Raw genomic sequence first — 19,892 nt, 5'->3', positions numbered from 1 at the left:
GGAATTTAATGGAAAGGACTTTCTCCTTAGCATGGTTAGTTAAACATGCCTGAAAACATCTTCATTTGTTGATACAGTGCACACAGACCGAGAAAAGAAAGGGCTCTGATAACAATGACTGGAGTAATTAATTAGTGGCCTGGAGGAGAAAGTTTAATCTTCAAAATCAAAGTAATTATTTGGAGGTGGATAACAAGCTCTTCTCCTGTCTCCAATGAGATCAAATGAACAGAAATAAGCTTTGGACTGCATTCAGAGTTTCTGATCACAAGCACTGTAAGGGCACGTAGGGAAAGACACCTCCCCCTCCATTTCCCCTTAGAAAACTTGTGATTATGAATTCTGTCTCTGTCCTTTTGAGAGGTATGTAAATCTTTTTAGAAGCTAAATAAGCTTCTGGCCAGTTTTACAACTGAATGTCTTTCTCAAGGACCTAGAAGCCACCTCTTTTCTTTTTCTTTTTTTAATTGTTATTTCCCCAATACAATTTTTTTTTCTGCTGTCCAGCATGGTGACCCAGTTACACATACATGTATTCTTTTCTTTTCTTTTTCTTGGCCTCACCCTTGGCATGAGGAAGTCCTCAGGCCAGGAATTGAACCCAAGCCACTTACTTTTTTCTTAAATGCAGAAAGTCTTCTTTAATGTCTATATTTGCTGCTCCTATTTCTCTCCTTCCGTTTTCTCTTGAAGCCATTCCAATCAGGCTTTTGTCCACACCCCTCCACCAAAATTGGTCTGACCCCCGATCGATCTATGGCAGCAACAACTTCACGTCCTTAAGCGCTGGGGCATAAGGGAACTCCAGGAGCCACCTCTTTCAAATGTAAACATCAAGGCAGAGAGTGACCCAGGCCTCCCAGGCTCCATGAGAGTTGAACTTAGCCTCTGGCCCCAAATTCTACCTGTCACAGAGATGTGAGAAGCTTCACTGTTGTTCCAGATGAAGATGATTCACACAGATGGTCACACCAAGCGAATGTCAGTGCGGTGAACTATTTATGACAAATGGTGCTGTCTCGCCCTCTTACCACCAGAGGCCTGGTTATCGTTTACCTTGAGAACATGGATGTAGAAGGTTATAGCTGCCTGGCTAGGTGAGAGGGTGAGAGTTCCTTCTGCCTTCACATTCTCTTTAGCAGATGGCTTGGGATGAGCATCTCATTCCACTTAAACCCTTATTTGATGATAAAACTGTTTTGTCTTCTACCTTTGTGAAGCAGCTTTCTGGGGTGGCTGGAGAGTATATTTTGAATTCTAATTCCTCAACAGTACTGATCACCAGCAAGACTGGCCAAGTGAAAGGTGGCAAACTGGTGTGTGCAAAGCTGCTCACCAGCAGAGAGCCAGCTGAAGCTGAAGCAGCTTGTGCATGTCATCAGATCCTGTGCAGCCAAGGGCCCTGCACTGCTGAGTGGGGAGGAGAGACCCTGCCCTGCCATTGACATGACACTGTAAATCAACTATACTCTAATAAAAGTAAAAAATAAAGCCTATCTTTTCTGATTTAAAAAAAAAAAAAATCTTTTCTGGAGTTCCCTGATGGCTCAGCGGGTTAAGGACCCACCTTTCTCACTGTTATGGCTCTGGTTACAGCTGTGGTGAGGGTTCAATCCCTGGCCCAGGAAGTTCCACGTGCCTCAGGTGTGGCGAAAAGAGAACAGTTTTTTCCACTTGTAGGTTACTTGCCCACTGTCTCTACTGACTTCTCCCTCCTGGTCTCAGCCTTTTTTTTTTTTTTTTTTTTTTAAACTCTGGCACATTTTAGACTAGAAAGCAGAGCACACTCAGACCCAGCCCCACAGAAGGACAGAGATGCATCCTGAGGGATTTGGTGAAGGCGGATTAACAAACATCACTGAGGAAGTGGTTGCAAAGAAAAAGATGAGATGTCCCAGAGGGAGTGACATCCGGCAAGACTTCACATTAAATGAACTCTGGAAAATATTTCACAACACTAAAGAGGAAAGGCTAAAATGCTGGAAGCTGATCCACAAAGGCAAGCACTCTTCAAACTAATCTTGGTGTTGCAGCTGAACAAAACACTTTTTCGATTTTTAATATTTCTAATGTTTTAAATCGCATGTGCTATAAATTTGAGTTTCACTTATTTTTTTCACCTCCCAACACATTAATAACCAACCTACTTAAAATGTTGAATGTTTTGACAACAAATTTTACAGGTCACAGAACACTGTAATTTTTCCCACTGATTTGCAAGATCGCTTTAGATGGTTTTAGTGTGTGTGGTCTTGCACTATCATGCACAGCAAGGACCAACTATATTTCTTATTCCTCATTAAAAAGTTAATACAAGTATGGAGTTCCAGTTGTGGCTCAGCAGAAATGAATCCGACTAGGACCATGAGGTTGCAGGTTCCATCCCTGGCCTCGCCCAGTGGGTTGGGGATCCAGCGTTGCCGTGAGCTATGGTGTAGGTCGCAGACAAGGTTCGGATCTGGCATTGCTGTGGCTCTGGTGTAGGCCGGCAGCTACAGCTCCTATGAGACCCCCAGCCTGGGAACCTACATATGCCACGGGTGCGGCCATAAAAAAAAAAAAGACAAAAAAAAAAAAAAAGTTAATACAAGTACCGAAAACAGCATCTGTCACACAGTTAGGGCTCAATAAGTGTCTCGTGTTATTCCAAAGGCATTACATACTGCTAATCTTTTTTAGTGCATAAAGTTTTCCTTAATGTCCATATTTGCTGCTCTTTTTCTCTCCTTCCATTCTCTCTTGAAACCATTCCAATCAGGCTTTTGTCCACACCCCTCCACCAAAATTGCTCTCCTCAAAGTCACCAATCACTGCTGAATGGCTAAATCCAACAGTAGCTATAAATTTGACTTAATATACTTGACAGTAGCATTTAATTCAATTGATTACAAACTACTTTGGCTTCTAAAGACCACACTCTCCTGGTTCCTTCCTACCCTGAAGGCAGACCCTTTTCAATTTCCCTTGCTAGTATTCGCCCTCCCTCTCTCCCTCTCTCTCTTTCTCACTCACACACACACACACACACACACACACACCCCTTATCAAAGCCATCAGAATATTCTGTCAACCTGTTACCTTCTAGTCATTAGAATTACCCCTATTTTACAGATGAAGAAACTGAGCCACAGAAAAGTTACATACTTGTCCAAAGTCACACAACTAATTAGTTGCAGAACTGAGAACTGACTAATACCCAGGTAGGCTAGCCTTAAGACTTTTAAAATTGGAAATTTCGACATCAAGGGTCCCTGCGTGTCCCACCCCCCCCACCAAAAAAAACTGAGGTCTAATTTCAAGAGTGCTTTTGATAAAGACAAAAATAATCATCTTTCTAACAGTTTCTTCCAACTAGACAATTCAGAAAGTAAATTTAACATAAAACATAGCTTTGTAAACCAAAATAAACCTTTGTAAACCAAAACACAGCTTTAACAGTCTGTAATGGAATTTCCCTGTTTTATAATCTTTGTGTTTGTATATACTTTTAAAAAATTAGAACCATATTTTGCTTTTTTAATTTTTTAACTCAAATGTATCATGCTTTACCCATTATAACAGTGTCCTCAATAAAATTAAACTTCAATTTTTTTGGAAACCCTAAGGACTGGGAGTAAGAAAATTTGCCATTTTAAAACTAAGAACTTTTTCTATTTCTCCAGAAATAGAGGATTACTTCACTTTTAACACACTGATTGTTTTGAAAAAAACACTCTTTGGTTTTGCAAAGATGAGGGCAAGAGCCTATTCTGAAAAAGGAAATACTGAGAAAATGAAAAGCTAATTGATGAGTAAAGAGTCAAGAAAACTGGATAGATTTGATCGAATCAAATCCAATTTAATCACTGTCCCAAGACTGACTTAAGGAAAGCAGTACTTTGGGAGGCCTTCAGAAAAATATGAACACCCTTCATCATTTCATAATATTTCTTGTCTCAGAGAAGGAAATGAAATTATCAGATTAGGATTACTGCCTATTGTTCTCTGGGCACAGCAATGCCTGCATGCCTCTTCCCCAAAAGATGTTCTACACTTAAAGATAAGAAAAACAGCACCTCAAAATTGCTTGCCCAACACCTCTTTGAAGGAGCTTCCAGTGTGGTTCAGTAGGTTAAGAACTCAACATAGCATCTGTGAGGTTGCAGGTTTGATCCCTGGCCTTGCTCAGTCAGTTAAGGATCCAGCATTGTAGCAAGCTGCAGCACAGCTCACAGATGCAGCCTGGATCCTGCATTGCTGTGTAGGCCCCAGCTGCAGCTCCAATTCGAGCCCTAGCCTGGGAACTTCCATATGCCATGGGTGTGGCTGTAAAAAAAAAAAAAAAAGAAAGAAACCAAAAAATCTCTTTGAAGACTGGAAATTTATTAGAAAATAAATTTAAAACAACAACAACAACACTTGCCCCTCATTTCCTAAACAAGGAGAGTCAATTATGACAGGATGACACTATGGACCCATTACATCTGCCACAGAACTAAAAAAAAAAAAAAAAAAAAAATCCTTACTTGTTCCATCTGAAACAGTGGCCTGCCCTTAGAGATTTGCTGTTAGCAAATTCCTCCATATCTGGCCCAACACGATTTAAGAAGTGCAGGATAGGACAGAGTGTATAGCACTTCTAGAGTTTGGGGAGGATCATGTGTTTGGTTTTGCTTTTAATATCATCCAGTCCCTAGCAAGTATACAACTTTCTTTCACGTCACCCTGCCCTAGTGATTTAGCCAAATAAACTGATCATCACATAAACTGTTTATTCTGGCTGACATGAACTAGGTCAAGTTGTTTAGGGGAGATAAAAGAAGGCTCCCAGTCAACCAGTGGGAACTGGACGTGAGCAGCAGCTGCTGTGGTACCCTGACTGAAAGGGTTTCGTTGACCACAACAGAATAGAAGGAGGACAGGAGATTTCATACTATATATAAAAATGAACTTAAAACAGATCATAAAATTTACAGATCTAGAACTCTAAAACTTCTAGAGGAAAACACAGAATAAGACCTTTCTGCCTTTCTCTAAGCAAAGATTTCTCTTTTTAAATGAAAGTACAGTTCAATTGCAGATATATAGATGATAAATAAGCACAGGAAAAGGTATTCAACACCATTAGTCATTTACATAAGAGAATATGAGATACCACTATTGTTATGTCCGAATGTTTATGTCCCCTCAATATCCAGGTGTTGAAATCCTAACCCCCAGGTGATGGTATTAGAAGGTAGGGCCCTTGGGGGGTGCTTAGGTCATGACGGTAGAGCCCCCATGAATGGGAAAAGTGCTCTTTTAAAAGAGATCCCAAAGAACTGCCTTGCCTCTTATACCACATGAAATTACGGTGGAAATACAGCCATCTATGAACCCGGTAACAAGTCCTCACTGGAACCCAACCTTGCAGAAGACTTGATCTTAGACTCTCCAGGCTCCACAATTGTGAGAAATTTCTTTTGTTTATAGGCTACCAGGTCTATAGTATTTTATCATAGCAGCCCAAACATATTAGGATAACCATACATCTACTAGAATGTCAAAATGATAAAGACTCACCATAACAAATACCGGAGAGGATGTGGAACAACTGGTACCCTCTGACACAGCTCGTGGGAATGGAAAATGGGACAATACCTTTGAAAAACAGTTTGGCAGTTTCTTGAACTATTAAATATACACTTAACCACATGAACCAAATTCCTAGGTATTCACCCAAGAAAAACAAAAGCATCTGTCCATACAAAGACTTGTTCAGGAATGTTTATAGTGTCTTTATTTGTAATAGCCCAAAACTGCAAACAACCAAGTGTCCATCAAAAGGTGAATGGGATAAACACATCGAAGCATAGCCATACAATGGAACACCATCTATCAATAAAAAGGGATGAACTGCTGATACATGCAACAGCATGGGTGAGCCACAAAATTAACATCCCAAGCCAAAGAAAAAAATACCCCACAAAGATATATATGGTATGAGCTCACTGACACAAAACTGCAGAAGATGCAAACTAATCTACAGTGACAGAAGGCAGATCAAAGGTTGATTAGGATTGGAGGAAGGACCAGCAAGGGAGTGGAAGGAAGAATTATACACTATAAAGGAAGGAGAAAGCTTGGAGTGATAGACATGTTCATTACCTTTTTTGCAGCAACACCACAGACATAGCAACGCAGGATCCGAGCTGCGTCTGACCAAACCACAGCTCTTGGCAATGCCAGATCCATAACCCACCGAGCAAGGCCAGGGATCTAACCTGTGTCCTCATGGATGCTGGTCAGATTCATTAACTGCAGAGCCATGATGGGAACTCTGATATGTTCATTATATTGACCGAGGTAAAGATTTCACAGGTATAGACATATATCAAATTTATGAAATTATATATATATTATTAAATTAAAATTTGTACAATTTATTGTATATCAACTTTACTTCAATAAGGCTGTTTACAAAAAAACCTACTATTATATTTCAATTACTTCCTACATGTCCAACAATCGCTTTATATATTTCAGAGTTATATTATTTAGTGTCCAAAGTTTCACAACAAAAATATTTCCACTGGGAATTATACCATTCCTTAAAGAAAAAAAAAAAAAATCCTCCTTATAAAAATCTTACCTTGAATTTTACTTAGGCTAGTATTAATGTAATAGCTCCTCTCTGTAATGCTTACATTTGTCTCCCTTTGGCCTGGCCTCCCCATTAGATAGATTACATTGGGCAAGCCCCTTATCTGTCTCAAGGGTGGCCGTGATGGTTAAATGAGTTAATATTTGTTAAATTACTTAAAACAGAGTTTCTCAACCTTGGCATTATCTACATTTCAGGCCTGATAATTCTCTGCCGTGAGGGTGGTCCTGTGCATTTTAGCATGTTTGGTAGAATCCTCAGTCTCCACAAACCAGATGTTAGCAGCAGCTTCTTCCCAGTTGTGACAACCAAAAATATCCTGGGAGGTTTCCAAATGTCCCAAGGGGCGGGGGGGGGGGGGCAAAATCACCCCAACTGAGAACCACTAATATAAAACAATGCCTGGAATACACTAAAGGCTGTGTATTTGTTAAATAATTGTACTGTGGCTTTGGCTGTGGCCTTTCTTCTTCCTAAGGCCACAGCTACCATGCCATGGAAAAGCCCAGCCGTATCAGAAAGAAGCCCCATTGCTCACATACTGCTACTTGATGTGGCCATATTTCTCCTGAGGCCCTTTGTATTAACTGCTTTAGACGCTGTTGATTCACATCACGGAAGTTTTACCTTTTGTCCCAACGCCATCCCCTCACCTCTAGCTCTCACCCCTCGAAATAAGGACTATCAGTGGGGAATCTCCCATAATCTCCCTCGTCATTTCATGTGATTCTACTGATTTAAAAAGCAATATTATAGGCCAGTTCTAATGATTTCTTTCAACATAGCTCCTCCTATATTATAGTTAGTAAATAGTCTCTAGTATTGAGGCATATAGATGATTTTCTTCCCTATTTCCAGAGCTCTTTTGGATTTGTTCTATTTCAGGGTCATCTTAAGTCAGTTTTGTGAATGTGAGGAAGCCTGTGCCAAAGCTTATAAATTTCCTAGACCTCTAGCATACATAGATCTTTGAGGAAAAAAAAAAAAAAAAAAAAACCAACTCTTATTTTTCAAAAGGAAAAGACTTAGCTTTTCTGTCAAAAATGTGGAACAGGCTGAGTTTCAGTAGACAAACAATGTGCTTAGGAAGTTCTTGGTAAGAATTAAACATGTCAAAAAAAAAAAAAAAAATCCTGCAGTTTTCTTTTACCACCACAATATAAAAATACTAGCAGTTTATTACTAAGTTATATTTCTGAAGCTCTGACCTTTGCCAAATGTCAATGTGATTCTTCCACTACAGATAGAAGAGACATTTTCCCTTGGATTGTTTAATAAGGTGTGCACAGTGTTTTTACCAAGTCACTTGGGATAAAATTTTGTTAAGAAGTCAGAAGGTCATATTTTCTTGACATGCCTGAATGTGAGGTCACTATTGTATCGTAAGGAAGGTTATATTTCAGAATGATCTAATATCAGGAAGCTGTCTGAATAGATATGATATTCACTGACTTACAGAATTGGAGAGGATTGGCACTCACATTCTTCAACCTGCAACTTGATTCTGCAATCTGGGCTGCATTACCTCCGCCAAATGATCTTCTCCCTGCAATAAAAGAAGAATAAACTGCTCTACATGAAATAAGAAAAATGTGGGAAGATCTGTTCCTAAAGAAGGGGAAGAAAAGAAGAAAAGTAAAAAGAATAAGTTGCAAATAAAAAGCAAATACCAAATGGGGGGGAGGGTGATTGCAGAAAGAGATATCACCCTAAATAAATAAAAAGGTTTTAAAAATGAATTAAAAGGAGTTCCCGTCATGGCTCAGTGGTTAACGAATCCAACTAGGAACCATGAGGTTGCGGGTTCGATCCCTGGCCTTGCTCAGTGGGTTGGGAACCCAGCATTGCTGTGAGCTGTGGTGTAGGTCGCAGATGCAGCTTGGACCCCGAGTTGCTGTGGCTCCGGTGTAGGCCAGCAGCTACAGCTCCGATTGGACCCCTAGCCTGGGAACCTCCATATGCCGCGGGTGCAGCCCTAGAAAAGACAAAAAGACAAAAAAAAAAATAAAAATAAAAATAAAAATGAATTAAAAAAATGTTGCTTCTGCTTCCACAAATATAAAATTAGTAAAGGAAATGATCAATTCACCTAGAATGACAAATGCAAATGTATAGATAAAACCATTAAACTTTACTTATAAAGAATAAAATATAAGTGAAAGATATATATACATATACATGAGGGGGTGTAGGTGTATTGGTGTATTTCAAATTGCCAAAAATTCTTTTTGAAAACTATTATCCGATACTACTTACCACAGAACAAGGAATGGGCATTCCCATACATTGCCAGGGGTAATCTAAAATGACACTAAACAATACATTAAACACACACACACATACAAAAGAAAAGAAAAACACAAAAAATCAGTCTATTCTATAATATCGCTATGGTTACAGTACTAAGAAACCTCATATTAACAAAAATAGAGATATTAAAATCAAGGCTATAATGGGGAAAAGGGGGAAAGAGAGTTTCAGAATTGCAATACCGAAATTGTTTTCACCACATGAAATTTCATAAAGGTATTTTTATTCACTAAGTACAATTTGTTATTTCATACTACAAATAAATGTATTCAGTCAGTGTTAAAAAACAACTTCATAGAGACTGTTTTGTATAATGCAGCATTATTATGAGAGAGAGAGAATGAACAATCCTATGTGCCCAGACATTGAAATATAACCTACTAAATAATATTTGTTTTAAAGAGAATATTAGGAAGAAATTTTTGAAAGACTTTAAGCTATGGAGTTCCTGTCATGGCGCAGTGGTTAAGGAATCCAACTAGGAACGATGAACTTATGGGTTCAATCCCTGGCCTTGCCCAGTGGGTTAAGGATCCGGCATTGCAGTGAGCTGTGGTGTAGGTCGAAGACTCGTCTCAGATCCCGAGTTGCTGTGGCTGTGGCTGTGGCCGGTGGCTACAGCTCCGATTCGACCCCTAACCTGGGAAGCTCCATATGCCACGGGAGCAGCCCAAGAAATTGCAAAAAAAGACCAAAAAAAGACTTTAAGCTAGATAAAAGCACTACATGAAAAAATTGTGAGATGAAGCTACAACTGTATTTAGAAGGAAAGATCTTGATATTAATAATAAAGCAACAATAAATAATACATGTACTTTCTCTATGCCATGAATTTGTTAAGGTTTTCATATTGAATTTCTAACTGTATTTCTGTTGTAAAATACATACTTGTGAAAATAAAACCTATATACTTTTCAAAGAATATTCTTTTTTTTTTTTCTTTTTAGGGACGCACCCACAGCACGTGGAGGTTCCCACACTAGGGGTCGAATCGGAGCTGTAGCTGCTGGCCTACACCATAGCTCATGGCAACACCTGATCCTTAACCCACTGAGAGAGGCCAGGGATCGAACCTGTGTCCTCATGAATGCTGCTCAGATTCGTTTCCGCTGAGCCGTGATGGGAACTCTGAGAATATTCATTTTTTAAAAAAGCAAACACCTAGGCCAAAAACACATCTTGCATAAAGAAAACACAGCCAAAACCTTCGGAGCTTCCTGTGTGCTTCCCCCCAATCACATCCTCTCCCACCCCTGGGAAAGGATCCGGCTGGGCTGTCTCTCAATTCTGACCTCATAGCTATGCCACATATATATTACATTGCTTAATTTTGGCTCTTCCTTTAACTTTACTTAAATGGAATCATATTTCATGGATTCTTCTGTAGCCTGGTAATTTTGCTCATCATTATCTTCTAGTTCACCCATGTTGCTGCATGCAGTTATAGATCTTGTTTTCCCTGCAGTGTCATCCAACATACTGCAATTATACATTCTACTGATGATAAATACGTGGATCATTTACATTGCAGGGCTGCTATGGACATGCTTATACTTGTATTCTGGTGCATATGTGCAAGATTCTCTCTCAGTTAAATATCTAGAAGTAGAATCACTGAAGTTTAGGATTTGCACATATTTAAACTTACTAAGTAAAGCCAAAGTAGTCTCCAAAGTAGCTGAACCAACCTACCAGTACTGCTTGAGAGTTCCTATTGCATCATATTTTTTTCCGGTTTTATTTAAAATGCATTTTTAATTAACAGTGGTTTATAACATCATATGCTTCACATGAACATTATATTTCCACTGTATTCCTCCTACAGCTGCACCACATTTTTTTTTTTCTTTTTCAGCCACACCTAGAGCATATGGAAGTTCCAGGCCAGGAATCAAACCTGAGCCACAGCTGTGACCTACACCACAGCTGTGGCAATGCTAGATCCTTAACCCACTGCACTAGGCTGGGGATTGAACCTGTACCTCCACAGCAACCCAAGCTGCTGCAGTTGGATGCTCAACCTGCTGTGCACAGCGGGAACTCCTGCACCACATTTTTAATCCCCGGTATTCTCAGACTTTATAATACTGGCAATCTCATAGGAATGTTTTTTATTATAATTTAAATTTGAATTTTCTAATAACAAAGTTGCTAATAACAAATGTTTATTAACATTCAGACTTCCTCTTTGTCTAGTAACTTTCCTCATATTTTTCCCATTTTTCTACTAGATTCTTTCATTTTTGGTTATTTGATAAGACTTCTTTCTATATAAGTTCTTATCAATTATGATTTGTAATTATCTTCCCCCAGTGTGTGACTTGTATCTTTACTATTTTTATGGTAGATTTCGAGAAGAGAAATTATTTGAACATTTTCCTTTACTATATGTGTTTATGCACACAAATATGTATGACTGTAATTTATTTTATTTTGCTTTTGGCATGCATGTGCAAGGGTAGTCTGGCTTGGGAAATTCTTCCCTACATGAAAAATACACAGATGCCTTTCTGGAATTTATTTGTATATGATGTAAAGCAGGGGTGCTATTCCATTTATTAAAATATGGGCACTCAATTGTCCCATTAATATCTATTGAAGAAAGAAACTATCCTTTTCCACCAATTTGAAAACCATCTTGTTATATATCAAGGGTCTTTTAATGTGTGGTTCTGCTTCTGGATTCTCTGCTCTGCTCCACTAGTCTATTTATCGATCCCGGCAACAAGACCATACCCACCTAAATCCAGTAGCTTTAGCAGTCATTATATCTAAGAAGGCTATCTTCCCTACCTTATCACCCTTCTTTAAGAGCTGGCCAATAATTGGGTCTTTGAACCTTAATACAAATTTGAGAATAATTTTATCAAAGGTCTACAAAATAATAGGGCTGGGACTTTTACTAGGATTATACTGACTCCATAAATAAAAGCGGAGAAATTAACATTCACATTATACTGAGCCTTTCTTGTATCTTTCTCCATTTAAGTATCCCTTAATTTCTTTCAATATAGTTATTTCATTTTCTCCATTAGGGTCTTGCAAAGCTTTTGTTAAATGTATTCCTATATGTTTCATATTTTTCTATGCTGTTGTAAATAGCATGTTTCTAAATTTTCATTTTCTAACTGATGTTTGCTACAATATAAAAATGCAACTTGGGTTTTCTATATTGGTTTTGCTAAATTTTTTTTTTTGTCTTTTCTAGGGCTGAACCCACGGCATATGGAGGTTCCCAGGCTAGGGATCTAATCAGAGCTGTAGCCACCCGCCTACACCGGAGCCACAGCAACACGGGATCTGAGCCGTATCTGCGACCTACACCACAGCTCACGGCAACGCTGGATCCTTAACCCACTGAGTGAGGCCAGGTTTGAACCCACAACCTCATGGTTCCTAATCGGATTCGCTAACCACTGAGCCACGACGGGAACTCAATTCTTATTATTTCTAAAAATGGTTTGTACATTCTTTTGGGTCATCCATATAGACTTTCAAGTCACCTATCTAACGTTTTTATTTTTCACTGACTTAAAAGTGTTGGCTAGCATGAATATGATGATCAACAGAACTGGTAGTGAGCATCCTTGACAAGATCTCATTCTCAGTGAGAATTCTTTGAATATTAAGAATGATAAAAAAAAAAGAGAAAAACTGAAAAATGTCCAATTCATTTTTCATGGGAGTACAATCTTGAAAAAAATCTTGATCAGTACAATATGGAAAGGAAAATTACAGGCCAATTTCACTAACAAACATAGAAGTAAACTTCCTAATATCAGCTAATAGAATCAAACTGAGAGTTTGAAAAAAATAACCCTAATAATATCTTATTAAGTATTTTAAGAGTTTATTCTTAAAATGAAAAGATGATTTAATATCAGAAGACCTATAAATGTATTTCATCACAGCAATGAAGTAAAGAAAATACATTATTTCAAAAAACATAGGAAAGACATTTAATAATGTTTGACATCCAATTATAATTCATTCTAACAAAAGAGAAAACAAGGATAGAATGGAACTTATTTAAGTTATTGAAGGCTATGTATTAATGTCCTATAGCAAACATCATACTTAATGGAAAAAATTTTCATGCATTTCTTTTCAGGTCAAAAACAAGATAAAAATGCCAACACCACAGATACTGTTCAACACAGTATAGGATATGCTGGTCAATGTAATTACACAAGAAAAAGAAATAATAGGCAAAAACAGTTTAAAGATTGTTATTACATGAATTTGACTTTATAATCCACATAGAAAACCAGGATCATAACCATCCAATTAAAAGACTTTGTAAGAAATTAAGACATGGTACAAAACCACAGTTTATTAAAAAAACAAAAAACAAAAAAACAAAGAAAAACAATGGCATAGGATCAAAGACCAATGGAATAAAACTAAACTAAAAGCCCAGCGATAAACTCATCTGTATATAAAAGCCTGGTGTGTGACTGAGGCAGTATTATACACAAGTCAATGGAAAAGGATAGATCATTTAGAGTGATGGAAAATTAGTACACTCTATGGAAAAAATAAAGTTAGATCCTTACCTCACACAGTCTCCAGATGTGGACTCCAGATGTATTAGAAACCAAAACATAAAAAGCAAAATTAAAACATAAAGCTAAGTAAAGGTTATATAGGAGAATGTCTTCATGATCTTGACGGAGAAAACGATTTCTTACACAATATTCTCAAAGAACAAACCTTAAGGAGGAAAAGTGACAGACGTTATAAAAATAAAATCAAAGGTCCCTGTTTAAAGAAAGTCACCACACACAATGTCAGCAGATGGATAACGCATTGGGTGTAAATAATTGAAATAAAAATCATGAAGACAAAAAAATCCCACAGAAAAATGGACAAAGGCTATGAATAAGCAACTTACAAAAGAAGAAAACCAAACTGCAACACGTGTGAGGACATGCTCAAATCCGGTCATAGTCAGAGGAATGCAAATTAAATAAGGAAGTACTATTTTATACACATAAAAATGGCAAAATTATAAATTCATGTAACTCCAATTACTGACAAAATCTAGGAAATGGTAATTTTGTATTTCTGGTCACAAAACTGTTGCAGCCATTATGGAAAAAATGTTGCCAGTGCTTAGAGAAATTAAGTGCAGGAATATCCAATGACCCAGAAATCCTACTTCTGGCTCTAGACTGCAGAGAAACTCTTGCCAAGGCCCAGAAGAACAAATATATCAAGAGATTCATGGTAAGTACTGGTGGTGGTACCAAAAAGTAAAGTGAGGAATGTGCATGTAAGGAAATATTTTTAAGAGAGATTTAGTAAGCTAAATATCCACTGAGTGATATGCATAGCGTCATAAACAGAGTATGGCATAAAAAGGGATATAAAATGAGAATTAGATCATAATACCACTTATATCAAGTAAAACACACATATATACAATATGATGTACATGAGAATAAAAATGGCAGAATGGAGGAACATACATGCAATAGAACAGCAATGAGGGGGCAGAAATGGAGTAGAAATGAGGACGCTACTACATAAAATAAACGGGTGCTGGCAGGGACCAGTAATAATGTCCAGTGTGAATTAACTGAGGGGTAGAATTCAGTAAGTGGAATGGGTGGAATTTAATTCATTTCAGTAAATGTGGGACCCAAAAAACAAAGTAAAAAAAATTGTATAAAATCTGAGAAAAAAACAAAACTCCTAAGCCTTTAAATACATAAATTCATGAACTTTGTAAAATTCTTTATTACTACTGGTCTTGAACTAGCAGTTTTGGTAGCAATTCACTACCACTAAAAGTAAACAAAGAGCAATAAAAAATTACATTTTATTTAAAAAACCTAAGTGGACAGCCATTCAAATAAAGAGAGATCCTGTGAGTTACTTAGCAGCTACTTTCCTATCAGGGTCTATGTTATATTCCAAACATATACTATCACTTTATAACAAACAGCGGTCCCTGTGATAAGATCATTTCACACTATAATCCCTAATTGATTCATCATGTTATAGCCATTTTGCTTTATGAAAACATATACATCATGAGTAACCCCAGAACTCCAGCCTTCTGGGGTCACCTTTTTCTTTATGATCTAACGAAAAGAAATCAAGCTTCTTGTTTTAGGAGAGGAAATTCACATCCCTCCTGAATGCCTGGGAGTCCCACAAGGGGCTCCTATGTTTTGGTTGTTGCCACTTGTCGCCTTTCACTGGTGACTGCCGTTCTACAGCTGCTCTCTGAAAACCACTGCTCACTTTTCTCAATTCTGCTTTGCCAACTAATGTTGACGCTAGGCAGTAGGAATTTAATAAATTTCACTCAAAGTTACAAATTATAACCCAGAAATAAGCAACCTAAAATTATAGATTAGTCATCACAGCTCCTCAGCCAAGGGAGCTCTTTTTTTTTTTTTTTTTTGCCTTATATTCTCCTAGAATATCTATTCAGCTCTGAGTCCTTTCTTCCGCCTTTTACTCTTTACCAAACCCAAGGCGATTAGCAGGAAAAAAAAAATTATTTGACTTCAAAATGACTCTCTGGACTTCCCCTCTTCCTCCTCGTATGTGGGCTGCTCTTAGCAAGTGGCATCAAAGAATTCTGAGTGTGGAAAGGGAAATAGTAAAAAATCAAATGTGTCTCACCCACCCACTAGATACAACTGCAAATTACATATGAGAAATACAGAATGGAGAAACATACACACTTGCTGGGTGATATTAGGAAATCACTGTTAAAATTTTTAGGAATAGGAGTTCCCTCTGTGGCACCATGGGTTAAGGATACAGTGTTGCTGCAGCTGTGGCGTAGGTCACAGATTCAGCTCAGATTTGATCCCTGGCCTGGGAACTTCCATATGCCACGGGCACAGCCACTAGTAGTAAAAAAATTATTTAAAAAAAAATTAATCTTAACCTGTGGCTCAACAGGTTAAGAACCTGACTAGTATCCATGAGGATGTGGGTTCAATCCCTGGCCTCACTCAGTGGGTTATGGATCCGGAATTGCCACAAGCTGCAGTGTAGGTCACAGATGCAGCTTGGATCCCTCATTGCTGTGGCTGTGGCGTAGGCCGGCAGCTGCAGCTCTGGCTCAGCCCCTAGCCTGGGAACTTCCAAACACTGAGGGTGTGGCCTTAAAAAGACAAAAAAAAAAAAAAATTAGGTATAGTAATCATATCATGGTTACTGGTTTAATTTTTTGAGTCCTTATAGATATATACTGAAGTATTTACAAAAGAAATGCCATGCTGTTTGGGGACTTCTGCAGAATTATCTGTGAAGGAAGAGACCAGACAGGTATACAGATGACTCCAGAGTGAAATGACTCAGGAGTGAACTGTCCCAGCTGGATCAAAATCTATGGGGGTTCATTATATTCATTGCTTAATATGTACATACAATTTAAACTTTCTATAAAAAAATTTAAATAAATTTCAGCTAAGGTGTACTCTCCCTCAATAAGAACCATTTACATTATTAAACAGATTACTTCACATCTCCATTTGACTTATTTGCATTCTTGCTGTTTTATCTACATTATTAAAAAATACAAGAATATTTACACTATAACTGTATAACCAAAGAGACACTCTGGGTGCACAAGTCTGGTTCAAAGATGATGTGCTGTCACCTCTGACACAATCTGCTACCAACTTTAAATATTTATGACAAGAAAAGTACATTTTAAAGTCTGCCTCACTGAGCAGCCTGCTACATATATAAATACAAAGGAAAAAGGGTAGGTATCGATATATTAACAGTAATGTTCTCTGTACAGTAGTTATTTTCTACAATATATTCAACTGTTATATTATTAGTAGTAAAAACTGATATATGAAAAAACTGATAGACAAAAAAATTTCTATATCAAAATAAAAAAGAAACATTGTATCAAAAAAAGATGAGAAAGGAAGCCTAGAGGAAACAAACCAGTGACCTTTAAAGGTACATACAAATCCACTTCCTCCTCCAAAGTGTTCATTGTCAAGCAAAGACATCATCAAGCCTCAGCTGAACCCATACAGATTATTCCTCAAGACCTTCTTGAGCCCATTCTAAATTTACAGAGTAGGCTTCTGATTAAAAACTCGTTTTCCCAGTGCCCTGATGCTGGAAAAGGAGCTGCCTCATACAGCACATGTTAATATGGTATGTTCATCATGAGAAAAGGAAACCCCCAGGTGAACTGATCAGCATTCAGAACTACACATCAGTGCGTTTGTTGGGAATACGTTCCTCCTTAGAGGGCTGGTCTACTGTTGATGTGCTGATGAAACCAAACATCTGGGCCCATAACGTGGAATCTAAAACCTAGGTACCCAATGGAGATCCTGCTCTAGAGTCTGAGTTGATCAGCTGACCATTATCCCTAGCCATACCCATCTCTCAATCATGATCACCCTCTTTCAGTTTGCAATAAGGATTTAATCAGAAAAAGTCTTACACTCATTCATTTATTCAGCATTTACTAGGGCCCTATTAAAAGAGCCTGGTGTCCCTCATCCCTTAGGCCATAGGCTCCACCCAAGTTGACTTTCTGACACTTCCAAGGATGCACCACGTTCTTTGCTACTTGATGGCCATAGTCTTCTGTGCCTCTTACAGCCTCCTTCCCATCTTTCTGGACTAGTCTAAATTGTCACCTGAGGAAGGCAACCAGCTCTAGCCGTTCTAATCAAAGCAGCCCTTCCCCCTTCCCAGCTGCCATCACCATTTGTCTTTCCCATAGCATCTTTTTATTTCATGGCACAGCTATTTTTTTTTTTTACTTACATACGACCTGTCTTGCTCACTAGAAGATAATCTCTATAAGGGCAGGGTGTCTTAAGTCCTGGCTGGACCCCCAATTTTTTCAAACAATATTTAGCACAAATCAGAATCTCCAATAAATATGTATGGAAAAAAATAAGTTAATAAATGAATTCCTATTCATAAAATTGTTATTTTCTATCAAAATACCTAATTTCTCTAGAAATATGCCCATGTGCTATCACAATTAAGTAGTTTAACTTGTATGTTTTCAGAGAAGAAATTCTTAAGCAATGACTGTGCCCCCATAAAATTTCAGAACTGTTTTTATCAAGGGTCTGTAACACTCCGTTCCCAAGAGTCTTTTAGTAACTCAGTGTTTAAAAGTATTTGTCAGAGTTCCCAATACGGTGCAGTGGAAAAGAATACAACTAGGAACCATAAGGTTGCGGGTTTGATCCCTGGCCTCACTCAGTGGGTTAAGGATCTGGCTTTGTCGGGAGCTGTGGTATAGGCTGGCAGCTGTAGCTCCGATTGGAACCCTAGCCTGGGACTCTCCATATGCCGTGAGTGTGGCCCTAAAAAGAAAAAAAAAAATTTGTCATATTTACCTCAAAAACCAGTATTAAACCACAGGAAGCACTTATCTATATTCTTTAAATTTAAACTAGACCTAGAATTTAATTCAAATGAAATTAAAAATTTTTAGGCTGTATCTGAAAATCTAAAATAATTTTTTTTTTTTTTTTTGGCTGTGCCTACAGCATATAAAAGTTCCAAGGCCAAGGATCAAACCCGCACCACACCAGCAACTCGAGCCACAGCAATGACCACTGTCAGATCCTTAACCCACTGAGCCACCAGGAAACTCCTAAAATAATTTTAAAACTCATACCTTTCTCCCTTACTCTCTACCCAGCCTCAGAAAACCAATGTTTGAACATCAAAGACTGTATAACTAACAGTCACACAAAAACAATTTCAAAATGGCAAGAGTGGAAAAACAAAATTTCAAATAACCAAGGAATTCACGGTCTTCCTAGAGTCACTTGGAAGAGCTGCATAAGGCCAAAAGTAGGGCCACACACATGAACAAACATCTTCCTTTGATGCTCTGATCATCAAGGCACCACACAATTTCACCTCAACTAGACAGCTACCAGCGTTTTGGATATCTTCCAACTCCTTCCCTTTAATAACTCATAAAATGAATAATTTGGGTAGTATATATTGTAACTTCTCTCTCTTCTACTCCTCCAGGGGTGTTTGGGTCACAAGTCCCAGGCATACAAACACCAGTGTTTCCCAAAATCCAATGTGCAGACTGATACAGGCCCAGGATGAGGCTGGTATTTTTTTTAATCAATTTAAATCACAATAAAAAATAAAAAGAACAGGGAGTTCCCGTTGTGGCACAGCGGAAACAATCCAACTAGGAACCACGAGGTTTCAGGTTCAATGCCTGGCCTCACTCAGTGAGTTAAGGATCCGGCATTGCGGTGAGCTGTGGTGTAGGTCGCAGACACAGCTTAGATCTGGTGTTGCTGTGGCTCTGGCACAGGCTAGCAGCTGTAGCTCCGATTCAACCCCTAGCCTGGGAACTTCCATATGCCATAGGTGCAGCCCTAAAAAGCAAAATAAAATAAAAAATAAAAAGAACATGCTTTTTACAAAGCTAAATGTATTCAATTTTAAGTACCTGTCCTTTATTTTGAAATTATGTCTTCTTGTATGTTTTTAAATGTCTTCTATAAAATGATGGTGTAAGAAGAGATGTTATTTTTAACATCCTTATTTGGCAAAATAAAAGTTGGCAATCTTTATAGAGTATCTAAATAATGTTAAATTTTTACTATTTAAAAAATCCAATGCTGTATAAAACAAATACTGAAAGTCTGAGAAGGGAACAAGGTTTTCTAGTCAGAGTTGGCCCTAGAGGATATAAAGTCAACCTCCACATTTCTGGAAGCTTTTATTTATCATACCTCATTCAAAGAGGGGCAACCTTTGCTCCTATTCCATTCTAGAGAAGGCTAGGAATTTTCTTCACAGTGTCCCTAACATCCATCCTATTTTTCAGTCCTTCCAAAATTACTTTCTGCTGGTTGTTAAATATGAACATAAAATGATTGGGGTATCATGTCAACCTATCACAAGGGGCTGTAAAAGAATAAGAAGATACAAGAATAGGAAGTTCACGTGTGGCGAGGCAGGT

At 38.0% G+C, this 19,892-nt stretch overlaps 1 protein-coding gene across 15 annotated transcripts in view; it reads right to left on the bottom strand.

Moving 5' to 3' along the window:
• Nucleotides 1-19,892, bottom strand: part of REXO2 (RNA exonuclease 2) — a 146,442-nt gene that overhangs the window by 111,622 nt on the left and 14,928 nt on the right. For 7 of the 15 annotated variants that reach the window (XR_014815351.1, XR_014815357.1, XR_014815359.1 and 4 more), the window contains exons 8-10: nucleotides 13,489-13,645; nucleotides 8,879-8,933; nucleotides 8,079-8,168 (exon numbers count right to left, since the gene is read on the bottom strand). The gene's annotated coding sequence lies outside the window, so the exon portion shown is untranslated. The remainder of the gene's footprint in view (nucleotides 1-8,078; nucleotides 8,169-8,878; nucleotides 8,934-13,488; nucleotides 13,646-19,892) is intronic. The other 8 variants (XR_014815353.1, XR_014815355.1, XR_014815348.1 and 5 more) reach the window with 3 other exon arrangements.

This window comes from Sus scrofa, chromosome 9 (genome assembly GCF_054392235.1).
Source record: "Sus scrofa isolate SSC_HxYL_T2T_F1_AM1 chromosome 9, Sscrofa_HxYL_maternal_Yorkshire_Landrace_v2.0, whole genome shotgun sequence".
NCBI lineage: Eukaryota > Metazoa > Chordata > Mammalia > Artiodactyla > Suidae > Sus > Sus scrofa.
This window is presented reverse-complemented; position numbering and strand designations above follow the sequence as displayed.